Genomic DNA, 10,710 nt, shown 5'->3' with positions numbered 1-10,710 from the left:
GCTTCTCGAGACGGGTAGAAATGGAAGTTATAAGTGTCACAACAGCAGTCATTTCTTCACTTTGCTTTCGTGACTTTCCACGTGAACTTCCAAACTCAGCTTTGTGGACTGCCATCTCCTCAATAGTGTTCCAACCTTTACTTTGACCGGTATTGTTTTGAAACCTACCATTAGCAGCTGCATCCAAGATGACCTTGTAATCATCAAATAAAGCATTGTAAAACAGATTGCAAAGATACCATTGTTGGAAACCATGATGAGGGACAGCTCGGACCAATCTTTTGAAACGTCCCCATGCTTCACAAAAATCTTCGTCGGCTCCTTGCTGAAAACTCGTGATTTTACCCTTCAAGGCATCAGTCTTCGAAAGTGGGAAGTACTTCTTGTAGAAGGCTAATGCTAAAGATGTCCAATCAGTGACTCCAGCTGCTACCCTATCGAGGTAGCGATACCAATCTCGCGCCGAATCCTTCAAGGAGTACAAGAACATAAACCCCTTCACTTCATCTTGAGTTACCCCATCCGGTATAGGTATGGAACAGCAATAGTCCGTGAAAATTTCCATATGCTTCAAGGGGTCTTCATCTGGCAGACCCGCGAACTGATTCCGTTCCACTAAATCAATATAAGAGGAACGAAACTCGAATTTACCGGTAGTAGGGGTAGGTAACTGGCGCCCCTTTGGAAGGTGGTGCTCCTTTGGCTGAAAATTATCATATATCGTAGCCATAATTTCCAAAGTGAGAGTACTCAAGTCTTCCTCTCAAAAACCTGTCTTCTAACTGTGCAAAAGCAAAACTAGAAGCAAAAGTAAGCAACGGCCTCAAGGAACAAAAGTTCCTTGAGACAAGAAAAATAAACTAAAATAAAGCAAACAGAATTACACCGTCTCCCAAGAACGGCGCCAAAATTTGATACCGTCGTTTAGTACCAAAAATAAATTTATAATTCCAAACTAAAACTATAGCTAGCGATAGTAAGGGTCGAACCACAGAGAGACAAGGTTGATTTTGTTTGCTATTTTTCAGCCTATAAAAGTAACAATTAATTGGGGGTTTTGAAATTGGTTGATTAACTGGCTAATTGCTAAAATGAATATTCTTAACAAGATAAAAAGAGGATCGGGAACTTCGGTTCACCATGGCAAATAACAGGTCAATCAAGCGTGAGGTCTCATAATACGGTCTCAGGGAAGATAAGCTAGTCTTTCGATCAAAGCTCAAATAACCTCACGGTCTAATAATTCCCTAGAATTTATCAAAGCTTTCACTCAAGAGAAATTCTAAATCCAACGATAAATCAAATTACCAATCTTTCAATCTAGCAAAGAAATCTATCAAAAGATAACAAGACCAATACGGAAGAACTCATGCTACACAACAATCCTAATTTAATACCATGGCTCACCTTATTCCCAATCAAAGGAATTACCTACGCATAATCATAACTACACTAATTGCGAAATTAATAATAAAGAACAAATTTGACATGATGGAATCTAACTAGAACAAAGGAGAGGAATTCAATTGCTGAAATTAATTAATGAAACAAAAATCAAAATAACAAGAAAAAATAAGAAAGAGGAAGAATTGCATAAAAAGCTTACTAATCAAATTTCAAGGACCAAGTATTCAAATCAAAGGTTTCCGTCTCAAGCTAGATCTGAAAACTCAGTTTTTTCCAGAATGAAAAGCATAACCTAAAAGTTGCTGCGTTCTACTGATAAAAAGATACCCAAAGGTAATTACAAGTTGGGCTTTTAAAAGTCTAACACGGAGAAATAATTATCAGCTCGAAATCAGGTCGATCGATCGTCAAGACGGCCGATCGATCGAAACGCTGAACAAGCATATCGATGAGCTCCAGTGGTCGATCGACTGAAAAGCTTAGTCGATCGACTGAAAATGCTGTGCAGTGGCTCCTTATTGCTTCCAATCAACTCTTCTCCCCTTGCACGCATCCCAAGGTGAGTGAATGCGACTCTCCTTCTTCTTGGCTTCCTTGAACTTGCTTCCGGAGGATGAATTTGGCTTGATTTAGCCTACTTCCACGCATTCCTACAATAAATCATAGAAAATGCAAAGTAAACCGTTTCGGGAGAAATAGCAGCCTTAAGCTACCAATTATGCATAGAAATACATGCCAAAACCACAGATAAAGTGTATAGAATATGCACGTATCAGTAGATAATATCCATGTCATAATCGCCAATCAACTCCATCCACCTCCTATGTCTCATGTTCAACTCCTTTTGAGTGAAGATGTACTTGAGACTCTTGTGATCTGAAAATACCTTAAAGGTCGCCCCATATAGGTAATGTCTGTAAATCTTAAGAGCAAACACAACTGCACCCAACTCCAGATCATGTGTAGGATAATTCTCCTCATAAGGCTTCAATTGCCTAGAAGCATAGGCAATCACTTTCCCATTCTGCATCAACACACAACCCAACTCATTCTTTGAAGCATCCGTATACACCTCAAAGTTCTCACTCCCTTCAGGCAATGCTAAGATTGGAGCTGTGGTCAAACGCTCCTTTAATGTTTGGAACACTGTCTCACAACTTTCATCCCAACGAAACCTGTTCTCTTTCCTCATCAAGGCTGTCATAGGTCTAGCAATCTTGGAGAAATCTTTCATGAACCGTCGATAATATCCTGCCAAACCCAAGAAACTCCTGATCTCAGCTACATTCTTTGGTGCTTCCCACTTGGTAACTGCCTCAATCTTTGCAGGATCCACCGCTACCCCCTTCTTTAAAATCACATGCCCCAGAAAAGCAACCTCCTCTAAACAGAACTCACACTTGGAGAACTTTGCATACAACTCATGTTCCCTCAAGGTCTATAACACAATTCTCAGATGCTCCTCATGCTCCTCCTTAGTATTAGAAAAGACTAAGATATCATCTATGAAAACCACCACAAACTTATCCAAGAACTGACTAAAGACTCGGTTCATCAAATCCATAAACACAGCTGGTGCATTAGATAACCCAAACGGCATCACCACATACTCATAATGAACATACCTTGACGTGAAAGCTGTTTTTGGTATGTCCTCCTCTCTAATCTTCACCTGATGGTAACCCGACCTCAAATCAATCTTAGAAAAGACTGCTGCACCACTCAACTGATCAAACAAATCATCTATCCTTGGCAAAGGATACTTGTTCTTCACTGTCACTTTATTCAGCTCCCTGTAGTCTATGCATAACCTCAAGCTCCCATCTTTCTTTTTTACAAACAGCACTGGTGCTCCCCACGGTGATACACTAGGTCTAATATATCCCCTCTCAATCAGATCATCTAACTGATTCCTTAGATCTTCCAACTCCTTAGGACCCATCCGGTACGGTGCCTTAGAGATTGGCCCTATCCCTGGTTTCAGCTCAACACTGAAATCTATCTCCCTCTTCGGTGGCAACCCCGGAATCTCCTCTGAAAAGACATCTGGAAACTCTCCCACAACTGGTATCTGCTCAATTGTCGGACTCTCCACTCTGTGATCCCTCACATGGCAGAAGATCAACAGGCACCCCTTTCTCAGATAGGACTTCAAGGTCACTGCTGCAATCAACTTATCTTTGGGTTTGACAACAAATCCACGATAAGACACACTAATCCCCTTAGGACCTCTCAAAGAAACTTTCTTTTGATGACAATCTATCTTAGCTTTGTACTTTCCCAACCAATCCATCCCGACTATCATCTCAAAACCGTCTAAAGGAAACTCTAGCAAATCTACAGGTAGATCAACTTGCCCAACTATCATGGATACACCTCTATACAACCTCCCACACGATACAGACTCACCCGAAGGTATAAAAACTTCCTCTCTTACAGACTCATACTCACTCAAACCCAACTGTTTAACATGACTCGAAGATACAAACGACTGTGACGCTCCCAAATCAAACAAAACAAAGGTATAAACACCATTAACAAGAAATGTACCAGTGATAACATGAGCATCATCCTCAGCTTCTTTCTTCTCCATCATAAACAAACTTGCCACCACTCGGTCTTCCGCCCACCTCCCCGGACAAGATACTAGGCGAGGTAGCCGGCTTAGCACCCGACCCCTGGTTGTTGTTGGTGTTCGTACCAGGTTTCTGATAAGAATTACCACCATTGCGGTTGTCCCCACCGTTGTTGTTCTGAACTCCCCTGTTGTTCCATAACCCAGCCGGTCTGTTACTCGCATAACTCTGTGCAGGACCCTGTGAAAAGCTCCCTTGTAACAGTCTCTGGAAACTCCCACTCACAGCACTGGTGCACTCATGCCTCTTGTAGCCCACACCGCCACAGTTAAAACAAGTCATACCCCAAGTGCTACTACTACCACTCCTACGGCCACGACCATATGAAGCCCCAGCACTACCCTGAACCAGATGAATATGCTCTCACCTGAGTGTGGTTATCCTTCTTATAGTTAGATTGACCGCCACCCTCACTCTCAGCCTTCCTCTTCTCAGCACCCCTCTCCCTGGTCTTCTCCACCAACCTCTCAGCCCTCCCAGCTATCTCATAGACTTCCTTAACATCTGTAAGGACTCCCACCGGTAGCTTTTCCATAATCTTGAGGTTTAACCCCTTCTCAAACCTCAAAGCTAGATTCTCTTCACTCAACCCCATGTCCTCAGCATATCTGGACTTCTCATTAAACTTACGGTAGTACTCAGCCACCGTCATATCAGACGTCATCTTAAACTCATCGAACTTCTCCCTCAACTTACTTCTCACATGCTCTGGCACAAGGTCACATCTCATGGCTCTCTTGAACTCATCCCAAGGTATTGCAGGTAGTCCCTGCTTCATATACATCTCCTTAGCACTCACCTTAACCTTATCCCACCACTCACCTGCCGCTTCCTTCAAGTAGAACGCAGCTTGTTCCACTTTCAACTCATCCGGGCAATGAACTAACTCAAGGATATTCTCCATCTCTCTGTGCCAATTATCCAGAAGAATTGGCGCCCCGGTTCCCTTATACTCTTTCGGACTGAACCTAGATATGTGGATACTGATCTTGGAGTAATCAACCTCCTTATCCTTTCCCACTCTCTTCAAAGCTTCCGTAAGAGCATCTTGGTGCTCCAACATCTTTACTATATCATCAATGTTCATGCTCTCAGCTCTAGCATATAAAGCAATTTTCTTTGGCGGCATCTTATAACTAGATAAGAAAAGGTAGACATAAACACGCATACCATAACCCAAAACACGCATAAGACCTGTATAGAACCCACTCGATCGAGTGCCACACCTACTCGATCGAGTGCCTCGACTCTAGAATCTGACCAGAAACTTTTCTAAAACATACTCGATCGAGCCTCTAACCCACTCGATCGAGCTGATCCCACTCGATCGAGTGCCCAAAATCTCGCTTCTACCCAGAAAACGTAAACTACCCACTCGATCGAGTCAAACCCACTCGATCGAGCCATGCTGACTCCTAAACACTACCCGCATGTTCATCTTACTTTCCCAACATTATATACAGCTTCTATACTTTCAACATAACAGCAACAACTATGCATGCAAATATACGCAACTCTTTATATACTCAACAAAACAATTTACTTTATATCACTAATATGCCACATTATAAAACAAACAACATGCCTTCATCCAATCCAACATATAAATCACATATCGTTCAAATTTTATTCCACACCTCCACTCCTCCACATTCATACATCCATCAATACACACCACATTACTATATAGATACATAAACCAGAAGACAACACATACAATCCCGACACGTACCCCATGTGACCGGTTCAAAATTGCAGGGCGAGTTCGCGACTTTAGGACGTCTCCCAAGCCTTTGAATTAGCTCCTAAAACTTCTACCCCGGGTTCATTTTAATTTGACTCCCTATGTTCATTAGGTTCATTGGTTACAGGTTTCAGGATAGTCGCTCTGATACCACTTTGTGACACCCACATATTCTAAGTACCTTACCAGGACCACTCAGGTATAAGAACGTCACCATCTCGGTTACCCGAGGCAATGAATATCATAAGACAATAGAGAAACGTACTTTAAAAGTAAATATAGTTTAAGTGATTATATGTCTCAAACCAAAACTGTTAAATGAAATACAATTCCAAAACCAAACTATTTACTAGCAAAACTGAACAACTACAGATCGTCTGACACAGCGGAAGACTCTTCTAATGCAAAGTGACGACTCATGTGACACCCTCATTTTTAGCGTTAAATAAACACGTAAATTCTACAGAAAAACTGACAGGATATGTTTGTAATTGGTTCAACTAGATAAAACCTGTAATTTTAAAAACTTTTCTAAACCATTCACAAACATTTCCAAATGAAGAGTGCCAAAACCTGCAAATACTAACAAACTAATTTACATAACATTGCTAAAGTCGCGAGAATAAAGTGGTACAAACCAAAGTAAAAGAGGGAGACATATGTCCCTCCAAAATATAAACACAACCATATGTTTAAAGGTTTACTACAAAATATAACCAAACTAGGTCCAAGGTTCTTTTGCTCGCTAGCTCGTCCATGTACCCCATCTAAACATCATCAACTCACAATCGCATTTTATACAAACACGAAAGCCACAATTCAGTGGGGAGTAACTTCGAGTTCTCCTAGCCACGAAATGTCATATTTAATGTAACATGTAAACAACATCATAAATAATTTAATTATCGAGTATTCTAACATATGAACACTAAACTGACCAATTTAAGCTATCATGTGAAACATATAACAAACGGTAATCCAAACTTTATCAATTGTAACCGGCTTGCATCTCACCTATTACAATTCATAAAATCACCATACAAGGAAGGACAATATATCAAAGACAGGCATAAGTTCTTAGCACGGTCAATAGTCACTCTGTAACTCGAGTCTATACCACGAGGTAGGGAAGGTAATCGAACCGGTATCCTGGCTCAGAGGTTCTATCAAAACATGGCCAAGACACAACACAACCCTAGTCCTAAATCTGTGCAGACCTAGACATGCGGATACACACCACCGCACCCAAGACCCACAATTTTATAAAACCATGTGAGTACCCTAAGGAGTCCACCAAAGGGTTGGCTAGTACTTAAGCTGACCACTTACTCTCAAAATAAGTAACGAGGTCATGCCCCAACTTGGATATAAACCCACCAAGTCAGGAACACAAAGGCTATTAAGAAGTGAACATATACTCGTCAAAGACTATAAAGACCTATCTATGACAAACACAATAATACCATACGTATAAGCAGCTGAACAACAACACAATCCTCAATATTAAAGGTTTCAGGGAATCTAGGGCCGTTTATGCAATATAAGAAACCATTCAAATCAACCAACGACACATGTGAAATAAAAACATAATAAATGGCCTAAAACATGAATAAGGCCAATTATCCAATTCACACAATAATTTCATCCAACCGAATTTTTACCCGCAACCCCAGCCCTGCGACAGGTACGGGTTCAATCGCGGCTGACCAATCACACAATTGTCTGACATCGATTCAGTCAAAGGGACTAAGGGCTCAGTTTTCGGCATAATCATCCAAACATTGCAATTATCGCTATAAAATTCATTTCAAGCCTATTCATTACAATTTCATATCATAACCTCTCCTAACATGTGCAAACTACCAATATAAGCATAATTTTACCATCAACATAATATTTACTACTGACATTATTCATTTCAAAAGATTACCCATATGTTACTTATACTAAATATAACATTAATAAACCCGAAACGACGAACAACGCATGAAAAATCGCGAAAACAAGCAACGGGCCGACCCGGGCCAACCCAGGGCTGCCGTGGGCCTGCACGGGCCTGCCGGGCCAATTGGGCCGCCACCCCATTTCCTCCGTTTCTCCGTTTTTGTTCATTTTAACATCGTTTTAAGCATCAATTAATCATTCCCAATTCATTTCCATACTAATATGTGAACTTAAACTTACAAAAGACATGAATTTAACCCATATTTTCATGTGAAATAAACCACTCAAATAACATTCACAAAATCATAAAAAAAGCAAAGAATGTGACATTTATTCGTCGAGTAACTCGAAATATGTTACCTTACGCTAGCAAAGAGACAAGTAATAACTTGAGAAAGCTTCTAAAACCCAAAATTACTCTTCATCTTCAACCACATATGAGTCACCTAAAATAATTATGTGAAAGGACGATATTAACGAATTATCGTTATATAAAATATGAGACGTAAATTAATTTAATTATTTTTTTAAATAAACCAAACTAGCGTCAAAACAATTTATAGATACGGCCCAAACTCGCGACTTAGCCAAAGCCTGCCTTAGGCCACGGCCAGGCCACAGGCTAGGCCATCGCCACCGCTTGCTAGGCTACAACAGGCCACGGCCAGGCTACGAAGCCACGGCCAGGCCGCTGCTAGGCCAACATCCCAACGACAACAACCCATATAAGTGAATGTACATGTATTTGTATAAGAATTAGACGGACATTCAAATAATTTCAATGACCGAATTTGCTCCATGGGCAAACTAATACTATGACTCAAGACCCAAAACACGGCCCAACCAACCATCATACGGGGTTAACACAACCACAAACACGTACCTAAACTAACTCCCCATACCCGCTCAACACAACCCGAACAACCGATATCATAATTATACGCTCAAAGTCGACGCCAACATTATAATAGTCACTCTCGTCCCAATAATTAATTCAATCTCAACTCTCTACTCCATCTCTCTCATTACTCCGTCCTACTCATTACTCCGTCTCATAATATAATACTCTATAGTAACCAGATTTCCATTAAAGGAATTGCTCAACATTTAGAGTATAACTCTAAGCTACTCACCCACTGGTCGAGGCCAAAGGGTACGACAATTAAAATACAATATCAAAAATCCAATACCTCAATTCTCAATATAATTCAATTTCGACCAACCAATCAATATACAAAACCCTTTACGCATAATCTAACACACTTTTGTGTCAATCCACTTATTAAACTAATAATACACCTCTAGCAAACAACCTGATCCGTTGTACACAAAATTCATTCCCTGGAGAGTGGAGTCCCATTGCTACGATTATTCATGTCGATGACATCATGCTACCAAACTTTAATTATCTTTAATTGGTCCTTAAACCAAATCACGTTACCATACTACGATTCGTATTTGGCTACTCCAACCCCTTATTCAACCCATCTCACATACAACCAACTAAACAAAAGGTATATATAATTATTATTATATACTTGTATGATGATAAATCATCATAGCTATAAATTTTCGAGACGGAATTTAAGACATGAATCGAGACGGAAGTGAGACGCAACAAAAAACGAGAATACAAAATGAGGAAAAGTATAAAGAACCGAGTCAATTTTCTTTTAAGACGACCTTTTTGAAAACTCAGTCAAAACTCAAACTTTATTACCTTGAAAGAACGAGGAATGGACGAGGAAGCTAATGGTACAAAAATAATGGAGTTTGGTTGAGAAATGAAGGCGGGATCTGGGTTTTTATGTCACGAAAATGGAGTTGTTGTAGGGGATTATTGTTGCTGCTGTTTGACGCCAGGAAAAGGAACAAGAAAAGGAAATGGGGGTGGATATGTAGGGAACAACAACAATACTAATAATAATAATAATAATAATAATAATAATAATAATAATAATAATAATAATAATAATAATAATAATAATAATAATAATAATAATAATAATAATAATAATAATAATAATAATAGTAATAATAGAGATAAGGTGAGTGAGTAGGTGTAGTAGGGATCAGATTGGTCTGAATAAATTAGCCTCATATATGAAAATGTGACGGTCTATAGTTAGACGGAAATTGAGACGGGAATTATTATTATTACGGTCATTATTATCGTCACTATTATTATCCGACCAAAAATACGTATATATATATATATATATATATATATATATATATATATATATATATATATATATATATATATATATATATTATATAAATCATGCCTTAAAGATATAATATAATCGTACGTATTTTTATATAAACGAGCTTTTATATAATACGTTTATAAAAATCGTGTTTGACATAAAATTAATTAAATTGAATAATTCAAAAATATGAAATAAAGTAACCGAACAGTTTAATAAATTTAAAATGTCAAGATGGAAAATTCGCGGGTGTTACAACTCTTCCCAGCTAGCCCAAATGCATCATATCAGACCTGCTCAACAACTGCTCACCATTCCCCAATGGATCACCACAGTTTTTCAAAACAAAAAACGGGGTCAGTACTAATTACACAAAAAAAATCACGATAAAACATATGCCAAACAGCTCAATCGTCACATCAAGCCCCAAACTCCTCAATAAATCTCCATATAACTGACTACACACTAAAGTGTGCAGTCCTGCTAGAGTACCCATCGCAACAGGTACTCCACACCGCCAGCGGGGGGCCGCATCCATTCCCACCTAAGCCCCGCTCATCTCCATCGAGCGATACACCCATATTCATTAATGTGCACATCCCTTCTGTGGCGGGTTCCACAGAAGGCGAATCAAGGGCGTGAAGCCACTCCCGCAAGTGACTCCACTCAGCCAGGGACGCACCCCGAAGATCACAGACAGATACAACAACAACAACAACAATCAATGATAATAAACAACAACCATCACAACTGCCAACAGTATACTTTA

At 39.6% G+C, this 10,710-nt stretch overlaps 1 non-coding gene across 1 annotated transcript; it reads left to right on the top strand.

Moving 5' to 3' along the window:
- The first annotated feature begins 248 nt into the window (after window positions 1-248).
- On the top strand, window positions 249-357 carry LOC141636512 (small nucleolar RNA R71). The gene has a single exon (XR_012541118.1). It is a non-coding gene; the product is annotated as a small nucleolar RNA R71 (small nucleolar RNA).
- Window positions 358-10,710: the final 10,353 nt, after the last annotated feature.

Source organism: Silene latifolia, chromosome Y (assembly GCF_048544455.1).
Source record: "Silene latifolia isolate original U9 population chromosome Y, ASM4854445v1, whole genome shotgun sequence".
Classification (NCBI taxonomy): domain Eukaryota; kingdom Viridiplantae; phylum Streptophyta; class Magnoliopsida; order Caryophyllales; family Caryophyllaceae; genus Silene; species Silene latifolia.
The sequence above is the reverse complement of the archived record's forward strand: the minus strand, read 5'-3'. Positions and strand labels throughout refer to the sequence as shown.